Raw genomic sequence first — 10284 nt, 5'->3', positions numbered from 1 at the left:
AGTAATTCTATGAGCATTCATACCAATAAACGTGAAACTGAACTGGAAACAAATTCCTAGGAACATAATGTGCTAGGAGTGCCTCGAGAAGAAATAGAAAGTCTGCATCTTCAGTAACAGATAAATTGAGCATTAAATTTAACCTGCGTTCAGCACTTGGTTTAACAGGTGAATTCTAAACTTTCAAAGGCTATCTTTCCAATATATAAAAACTAGAGGCCCGGTGCACAAAAATTTGTGCACTCAGGGGGGGCGGGGGGTCCCTCAGCCCGGCCTATGCCCTTTCCCAGTCTGGGACCCTTCGGGAGATAACGTTCTGCTGGCTTAGGCCGGCTCCCAGGTGGCAGAGGGCAGGCCTAATCCCTAGGTGCAGCCCCTGGTTGGGCTCAGAGCAGGGCTGATTGGGGAGTTGGGGCGCCGCCCCCTGTCATGTACAGAGCTGGGCAGATTGGGAGGTTGCGATGCCACCCTCAGTCACGCTCAGGGTAGGGCCGATTGGGGGGTTGGGGCACCGCCCCCTGTCACACTCAAGGCAGGGTTGATGGGGAGGTTGCGGCGCTACCCCCTGTCACGCACAGAGCAGGGTCGATCAGGGGGTTGGGGACCTCCCCCCTGTCACGCACAGAGCAGGGTCGATCAGGGGGTTGGGGACCTCCCCCCTGTCACGCACAGAGCAGGGTCGATCAGGGGGTTGGGGACCTCCCCCCTGTCACGCACAGAGCAGGGTGCATCAGGGGGTTGGGGACCTCCCCACTGTCACGCACAGAGCAGGGTGCATCAGGGGGTTGAGGAGCTCCCCCCTGTCACAGAGTAGGGCCAATAGGGGAGTTGGGGCACCGCCCCCTGTCACACACACAGCAGGGCGGATCAGGGGTTTGGGGTGCTGCCACTGTCACACTCAGGGCAGGGCCGATGGGGAGGTTATGGCTCTACCCCGTCACACAGCAGGGCTCATGGGGTCGGGGGGTTGGGGCGCCGCACCCTGTCACACACAGAGCCGCAGGGCGATCAGGAGGTTGGGGAGCTCCCCCCTATCAGGCACAGAGCAGGGCCGATCAGGGGGTTGGGGAGCCTTCTCCTGTCAGGAGCAGAGCAGGGCTGATAGAGAGGTTGTGGCCCCGCCCCGTCACACAGAGCCACAGGGCGATCAGGGGGTTTGGGCGCTGCCCCCTGTCATGCTGATCCCGGTGCTGGGAGACCTCACAGCTCTGCTGATCCCGGTGCTGGGAGGCATATTACCCTTTTACTATATAGGATAGAGGCCTGGTGCATGGGTGGGGGCTGGCTGGTTTGCCCTGAAGGGTGTCCCGGATCAGGGTGGGGGTCCCCACTGGGGTGCCTGGCCAGCCTGGATGAAGGGATGATGGCTGTTTGCAGCTGGTCACACACCCTTCAGGGTGGGGGTCCCCACTGGGATGCCTGGCCAGTCTGGGTGAGGGACTGAGGGCTGTTTTCAGGCTGGGACTGAAGCTCCCAGCTGCTCCTTTTTTTCTTATTTTTTTTTTTATTCTGGGCCAGCTTTAACTCTGAGGCTCCAGCTCTTAGGCCTCCACTCCTGAAAGCAGGTATCTGGTTTGTTTAGGTTCTACAATCGAAACTCTGTATCAACTCCAGGTCTGAGATCCTGGCTAGCTGAAATCTGGTTTCTGGGGTTTTGTTTAGCTTCTATTTTTGTAATTATGTTTCAAACTGCCAGCTCAGAGGCCTGCAGCAGCAGGCGGGAACGTTGGAGTCCTCCGTCACTGAAGCAAGCAAGCCTCATGTTAGTTTCAAGCTGCCTGGCTGCCGGCCGCCATCTTGGCTGACAGTTAATTTGCATATCGCCCATTAGCCAATGGGAAGGGTAGCGGTCATACGCCAATTACCATGTTTCTCTTTTATTAGATAGGATATGTAATCGGTTGTGTCCAAACTGGATTTATTAAGGAAAGCAAGAGTGATTTAGCATTAGAAAAAGATACAAATGTCATTTGTCACAATAGATTCAAGGAAGAAAAATGTGTTACTAGAATGGATGGAGAAAGAAGCATTTGACAACATTCCACACCCATTAGTGATAAAAACCAAACTAGAAATAGAATGAGCTCTTTTGCCTGATGAAAGGCATCTATAAAAACTCTACACAAATATTCTCCATGGGAAACTGAAAAAGCGTTTCCTTTAAAACCAGGAACAAGACAGAAAATGCCCTCTGTGGCTGCTGGCACTCAGCACTACTGGAGATCTAGCAAGGACAACATATGGAAGTAAAAAATCAAAGGCTTGGGAAGGAATAAAATTGTCACTATTCACAGATATTGTTGTCTGCACAAAAGCTCAAAAAATCTACAGGTAATAAGTAGAAACAAGATTTGGCTGTAAGATCAGTTAAAAATCAAATGCATTTCTATACATCATCAATAAATGGTTTAGAAAACAATTTTAAAAAAGAACTCAGCATTTGCAGTAGCAAAATACTTGAGGTACCAAGGAATAAATCTGATGAAAAATTTTAAAAGACCTATATGCAGAAAATCATACAACTTAGTGAACAAACAACAAAGACCTAAATAGATTCCTATAATATTATAAAGATTTATTTAAAATAATTCAATTCTCCCTGGATCTGTAGATCAACAATTTCATTAAAATACCAAGTTTTTGTGGTACTTGACAAGCTAATTATAGAAAGGCATGAAAAAGCCAGGACAGGCTTATGGAAAGTTAATATGGTCAGGGGGTGGAACTTGCCCCCCAACATCTTCAGTTTATTATAAAGCCTATAGTGATGATTAAGGTGGGAAGAGTCTGAGTAAGGACGGACAGACTAACAAGTGGGATAAACAAAAGACCCTGCACTTATGGCCCTGTGATGCATGACGGGTGACATTTCAGACCAATGGGACTATTTAGAAAACTGTCCAATAACGACTTATAAGTCCATAAAGGGGAAGAGTTGAAATTGGACCCCTGCCCCACGTTAGTCACAAAAAGCCATTCCACTTGGTTTAAGGATTTAAATGTGAAAAGGAAGCTGCTTAAAATTTTAGAAGAATTTTGGTGTCTTGTTTTCCTTAAAGCAGGGGTGGGGAATGTCTGGCCCGTGGGCCGTAGAAGGCCTGCAAAATCATTTTGTCTGGCCCAGCTAAGGCAGTAGGGATGAGTTAACAGTCTGACCAAACATAACAGGCACCTTTAAAGATAATTTAAATCCTGAGGTCGTTAGGATTTTTTGAACACCTAATAAAGAATGCACTACCAAAGAAACAACACGTGACTACGTTAATTTTATTATCTTGTGTTCATTAAAAGACAAAACAAAACAACTACAGTGGGGCCTTGACTTACGAGTGTCCCGACTAACGAGTTTTTTTCAGATACCAGCTGTCTGCCTATTTTTTGCATTGAGTTGTCAGAGTAATCTGAGTTAACGAGCTCCTTAACAAGCTCGGTCTCCAAACGAATTAAACTCGTAAGTCAAGGCCCCACTGTATTTCAGAAGAGAAAGCAGGGGAGTTCTGGGTGCTGTTGTGCACATTCGATGTCTTGCCAGCTGCTGAGCCGAAATGTACCTGTACTTGCCTTTAAGGAAGGGGGGAGCCTTTCTCAGCCAAGGGCCATTTGGATATTTATAACATCCACGGGCCGTATAAAATTATCTTTAAAAGTAGCCTGTTATATTTGGTCAGACAATTAACTCACCCCTAATGCCTTGGCAGGGCCAGACCAAATGATTTTGGAGGTCTTATCCGGCCCATGGGCTGGACATTCCCCACTTCTCCTTTAAGGAAAACAGGACACTAAACTTTTAGTCCAGCCATAGCTGGACCCCCACCCCCCACTTACCCCGCAACCCCAAGCACTGGTTCACCTGCCACCTCACAGTTTGAAGAGTCTACAAAGCCCCTTTCTCCATTTGAGGTGCCAGGCGGAGATGGCAATTTATTTTATTTATTTTTAAATGTCTGAAGTAGGAAAACAAGGCTGCCCAGCTCGTGTCAGCCCCGACAATAATCCTCAAGGGTTGATCTTGGCCTCCAGCCCTGGCTGAGGGGGAAAGAAACCCTGCAGGCCCATGGAAAAGAGGCCCTGAGGATGGCAATGTAAATAAACTTGGCTTCCCAGGGGCTGAGAGGCAAGTCCGCCAGCAGGGCCCAGAGCGCATCTAGCATTGGTACCCGCATTGGAAAAATAACGTCACTTTCTCCGCTGGCACACATGGGGTTAAGCACAGCTCCTTTACCAGGGGGACAGGGCACAAAGGAGGGACAAGCCCTTAGGAAGCCACTCCCTGGCACACCAGCCCTGGACCTTCGCCAGGCCCATCAGTGCTTAGACTCCTCAATTTCCAGACAAGTACAATGCTCCTATAGCTCTGGGGCCCCTCTGACACCCCAAGTTCAATGCTCCTATAGCTCTGGGACCCCTCTGACACTCCAATGCTCCTATAGCTCTGGGACCCCTCTGACACCCCAAGTTCAATGCTCCTATAGCTCTGGGACCCCTCTGACACCCCAAGTTCAATGCTCCTATAGCTCTGGGACCCCTCAGACACCCCAAGTTCAATGCTCCTATAGCTCTGGGACCCCTCTGACACCCCAAGTTCAATGCTCCTATAGCTCTGGGACCCCTCTGACACCCCAAGTTCAATGCTCCTATAGCTCTGGGACCCCTCTGACACCCCAAGTTCAATGCTCCTATAGCTCTGGGACCCCTCTGACACCCCAAGTTCAATGCTCCTATAGCTCTGGGACCCCTCTGACACCCCGAGTTCAATGCTCCTATAGCACTGGGACCCACAGCCGGTCAATTCAGTCACCACTTCTGCTGCCACCGCACTGTCTTCACTGCTCCTGACCAGATTCCAAGCCCACGATCACATGTTGCAATCAGTCCCTCGCACACATTCTTGCCTGCTTTGCTCATTTCCTTTCTTTAATCATTAGGCACAACCGGAACCCTTGCTAACCCCAACCCTCTGCCTCGTCCACGCCAACACGACCACTTTGGGTCCCTTTTCTCAATGGGGCCTCGGGCAGCTCTGGCAGTGGCCACTGTTCCTGCCGGCTGCTCCTGCGCCCACCGAGCTCTCCGGGGTCACGGAGCTGGTTCAAAGGCCTGCAGGATGTTTGTAGTTTCAGGACGGAGACAATGAAAGCCTGTGAGAGAAGTGGGAGCAGGAAGAGAAAAGTAACAGTGGGAGAGAAGGAAGGCTGCTCTGAGCTGATACCACTTAGGTTTCCCTGAAGGGGAGGCTAAGGCTCACGGAGTGTAATGCTGTCCTTACACCACGTGTCGAACTGCACTTAACACTGGGTGTAGAACTGCACATACACAGGTATAGAGCTGTCCTTACACGGGGTGTAGAGCTGTCGTTACACGGGGTGTAGAGCTGTCCTTACATGAGCATAGAGCTGTCGTTACACGGGGTGTAGAGCTGTACTTACATGAGCATAGAGCTGTCGTTACACGGGGTGTAGAACTGCACTTACACGGGGTGTAGAGCTGTCGTTACACAGGGTGTAGAGCTGTACTTACATGAGCATAGAGCTGTCCTTACACGGGGTATAGATCTGTACTTACATGGAGTGTACAACTATCCTTACACGGGGTGTAGAGCTGTACTTACATGGGGTGTGGAATGTACTTAAGCAACGGACACTTATTTGGGGGTGTGGGTCTCTCTCTCTCTCTCTCTCTCTCTCTCTCTCTCTCTCTCTGAAAAGAGAAGTTCTAAAATGAAGCCCAGGACATAAGTAGTTAGACCTGGTTTGGGCCTTCAGTTCTGTCACTTGACCAGCTGCCTGACCCTGAGCCTCAGTTTCTTTGTCTGTAAACGGGGCTCTTGTGACCACCTGGCTGGGAGTGTGGCTCTGACGATTGCCATGGGCCGTGTCTGCATTTGCTTCCTGAAGCTCAGCACCGCCACCCCTGGCCCCTGGCGACCTCGAACATGTGGTACAAAGCACCGGCGTTTACATAGGAACCCCACTGGCTGTGATTCACGGAGGCTGATTCTTCTAGAAAGTTGCTCAATTTGTGTTTCCGCTGGTTCTTTGAAGCCTCTTCCTGGATGCGGGGGAGACGAGGCGCTGAGTGCACCTCTCAGCACTCCTGCTCGGAGGCAGCTGCAGCGAATTATTTCATTTTTGGAGCGAGATGAAATAATTGCCGCCGGCACAGCAAGCCCACCTCTCCCCCGGCAGCACGAAGGGAAGCTCCAAAGCACCTCTGGTCCTGAGGGCCCGCGGGGGAGGGAGGGACAGGAGTCCGTGCTGAGCCAGGTGTCCCTGCAGGAACCCATCCCCGCCCCGCGATGCAGATGCCACTTCCTGCCGCGGGTGCCCCGCGACGCTGATGCCACTTCCTGCCGCAGGTGCCCCGCGACGCAGATGCCACTTCCTGCCGCAGGTGCCCCGCGACGCTGATGCCACTTCCTGCCGCAGGTGCCCCGCGATGCAGATGCCACTACCTGCCGCAGGTGCCCCGCGATGCAGATGCCACTACCTGCCGCAGGTGCCCCGCGATGCAGATGCCACTGGCTCCCGCTCCCTGGAGGTCCGCATGTCCAGGTGCTCCCAGCGGAGCGGGGGGCTCCTTCACCTGGGGAGACGAGGCGGACAGGTGCCTGTCGAGGCACCTGGGAATGTCGGGGGGAACTTTAGGTGGAAACAGACAGGCTTGCCTCTCTTCATTCAGAAAAAGAAAGATTGTCACGCTGAGTGAGCTGTGCTCCGTGAGGACTCCCACGGTGGCTGCCGCGTGCTGATTCCGTGAGGAAGGTGCCTGGTGGGTTTGTGCGAAGTCCTCTGAGGGGAAGATTTCTGTGGCCGTGGCCCTCCCGCTCGTCCGCACCTGCCGGGGCTCTGCTCACTCTGCCCAGTTCTCCTCCCGCGTCCCGACCGCCCAGGTCCGGGCGCTCCTGCTCCTTCCCGAGGCCCTGGGAGAGCTGGACCGGCCCATAGCAACGGCTGTTGCTATGATTCTTACTTATTGCTAACCAAGCTCATCCTGTTTTCAAAAGGATTGAGGTGGATTCCTAAAATACTGTACATAAAAGATTAAAACTAAGTACAGCAGCCCCCCTCCCGGTCCAGCTCCACTTCCCGTGGACTGTTACCCACGGCCACCGAGGCCCAGAAGTATTGAAGGGAGGATCCCAGAAATAAGCAATGGACACGTGCGTGGAGCCGCGGGTGAAATCTCCTGAGTCCCACTCAGTTCCACGCAGGACCTGGCCCCTCCCTTGGCCGCATCCCTGCTCCAGGGGCCCCGCCCGAGGGCACTGAGGAGCCTCTTGGCCTCAGCTAGACGGTGTGGCCTTGCAGGCTTGTGCTCACATCACCCCGACCTTACATGACGTCACAACGGCCCCAAAGCGCCAGAGCAGCGAGGCTGGCAGTTCCCATGCGCCCAGGAGAAGCCGGAAAGTGCTTCGGTCAGGTCAGCAGCAGCCTGACGTCACCAGCCCCGTCGCTCCCCACCCTTCTGTCGCCACCAGGGTTTAACACCACTCGGATGCTCACCAGGATTGTTAATGTTTTCAAGTGATCTGGTTACAAAGTTCCATTGGCTTTAGACGGTCTTCTTCCAATCCCCATTTTCCCACAAGTCCCATTATTTTTAGCTGGTGTTTGCAGAATGCAAGAGAAACGCACGTACAGTGTTACATCTGAAATGCCTATGTTGGGTAATAACATTCACATACACATTTAAAATAAACAAACAAAAACTCCCTAACTCTGTCTCCACGCCTGCCTTCTCCCCACTCAGTGCCCTCTGCATCCACAAGGCCAGGAGCGAATGTGCCAGCAGCGTCAGAACTGCTTATTCTGGGGTCTTATTCTGACACTGACCAGCTGTGAACCCGGGTGACTTCACTCCCTGAGCTCCGTCTCCTCGTCTGTGACACAAGGAGGGAGGGAAGGCCTTTCTGGAAACCAGCCAGGGAGCAGGCAATCTCAGTGAGCACACTCGGTCACAGCAGCTGGGTGTCCTGCGAGTGGCCTTTCCCGAGGACAGCGCTTCCTCACAGGGACCAGGCATCACCTGTGCAGGTGCCCAGGGCCGGAACCTCCAGGGTGGGGCTGAAGCCAATGACCCTTTCAGAATGCCCACAGGTGACGCCTGGCTCCACTGCTGCAGAGAGGAGGCTTGTTCTGACTTCCCTTGTTCTGACTCACACCCAGCAAGCAGCTGGGGGCCCTGGGGGGAGAATGCCTGGTCTACTTGACAGCTGGAAATACCCAATTGAAATTCTGTGCCTATTAATATGCTCCGATTTGCTGAGCCTCAGCTTCCTCATCTGTAAAATGGACATAATAACAGCTCGTGTCACAGACCTGCAGCACGGATTGTGAGATGTCCCGTGGAGCATGCTCAGAGCAGCGGCTGGTGCAGAGCAGCTCTTGGAGTGATGCTGCTGGTGTGCATCAGGCTCTCTGAGGTTGGTTCCTGTGACTCTGCCCTGGAAGGCCAGTGCTGCTCAGTGTACACAGAAGCAGCTGCAGGAAGACCCGAAGAGTGGCTAACTCACCACACTACCCGAGGGTTGTCTGAGCGACTGTCGGTGCCTGACCAGTGTCCAGCAGGGCTCCCTCAGCCAGCGTAGCCCTCAAACACCAGAGGTCTATGAACCGTCAGCGGGAAACCACGCATGGGGAAGGAACGCCTGGCCACCCGCCTAGGAAGTCTATTGCTGGACTAACTTGGATTGTAAGAGAGCCTGCAACTTCAGAGCATCAAGAGGATTAGGAGGGGGCCTTGAGCATCTGCAGAAGTGGCGCCAAACATTATTCATTCAACAAACATCTATCCAGCGTCAACACGTGCCAGACCACAAATAAGATCTGAGGCTGAAACCGACCATGGTAGTGATGTACCTGTGACAGGTGCTAGGACAGGAGGACACAGGGACCACAGGAAGGGGCGTGGAGGAGAGGACCTTGAACATGAGGCAGGAGAGACAATGTCAGAGTCAAGAGCTAACTGGAGCGAGCACCAGGGTAAGAGGCTCTCTGCTCTGCTCCTCTCTGACGGCTGTGGCACGAGGCGGCTTCTTCGCCCACTCTGAGGGGCGCCACTTCGGGCTTCACAGCGAGAGCAGGTCACCTCTTCCTTGAAGCTAACTCCCAGGCCTACTGGCTCACCACCCTGTGGTCCTGTCCTGGCACACACAGTGGGACCCCCAGAATCTGGCCCTCGGCTGCCCTTGCCTGGCCCGTCACCAAGGAAACAGAAGAGGCCTGTGGGAGGTGGGTACAGGTGCACAGACACAAGCTCCACCCTCGTGGGAACCAAATCCACACAAAATCCACAACAAAATCCACATCAAATCCACACCAAAATCCACATTGAAATCCATACCAAAATCCACATCAAATCCACACCAAAATCCACATAAAATCCACACCAAAATCCACATCAAAATCCACAACAAAATCCACATCAAATCCACACCAAAATCCACATCAAATCCACACCAAAATCCACATCAAATCCACACCAAAAACCACACCAAAATCCACATAAAATCCACATCAAAATCCACACCAAATCCACATCAAAATCCACACCAAAATCCACATGAAATCCACACCAAAATCCACGTCAAATCCACACCAAAATCCACACCAAAATCCACATCAAATCCACACCAAAATCCACATCAAAATCCACAACAAAATCCACATCAAATCCACACCAAAATCCACATCAAATCCACACCAAAATCCACATCGAAATTCACATCGAAATCCACATCAAATCCACACCAAAATCCACATCAAATCCACACCAAAATCCACATCAAAATCCACACCAAAATCCACATCAAATCCACACCAAAATCCACATCAAATCCACACCAAAATCCACATCAAAATCCACACCAAAATCCACATGAAATCCACACCAAAATCCACGTCAAATCCACACCAAAATCCACACCAAAATCCACATCAAATCCACACCAAAATCCACATCAAAATCCACAACAAAATCCACATCAAATCCACACCAAAATCCACATCAAATCCACACCAAAATCCACATCGAAATTCACATCGAAATCCACATCAAATCCACACCAAAATCCACATCAAATCCACACCAAAATCCACATCAAAATCCACACCAAAATCCACATCAAATCCACACCAAAATCCACATCAAATCCACACCAAAATCCACATTGAAATCCACACCAAAATCCACATCAAATCCACACCAAAATCCACATCAAAATCTACACCAAAATCCCCATTGAAATCCACACCAAAATCCACATCAAATCCACACCAAAAT

This window comes from Myotis nattereri (assembly GCF_964212035.1).
Source record: "Myotis nattereri genome assembly, chromosome: 18".
NCBI classification, from domain to species: Eukaryota; Metazoa; Chordata; class Mammalia; order Chiroptera; family Vespertilionidae; genus Myotis; species Myotis nattereri.
Note: the sequence above shows the minus strand (reverse complement) of the source record.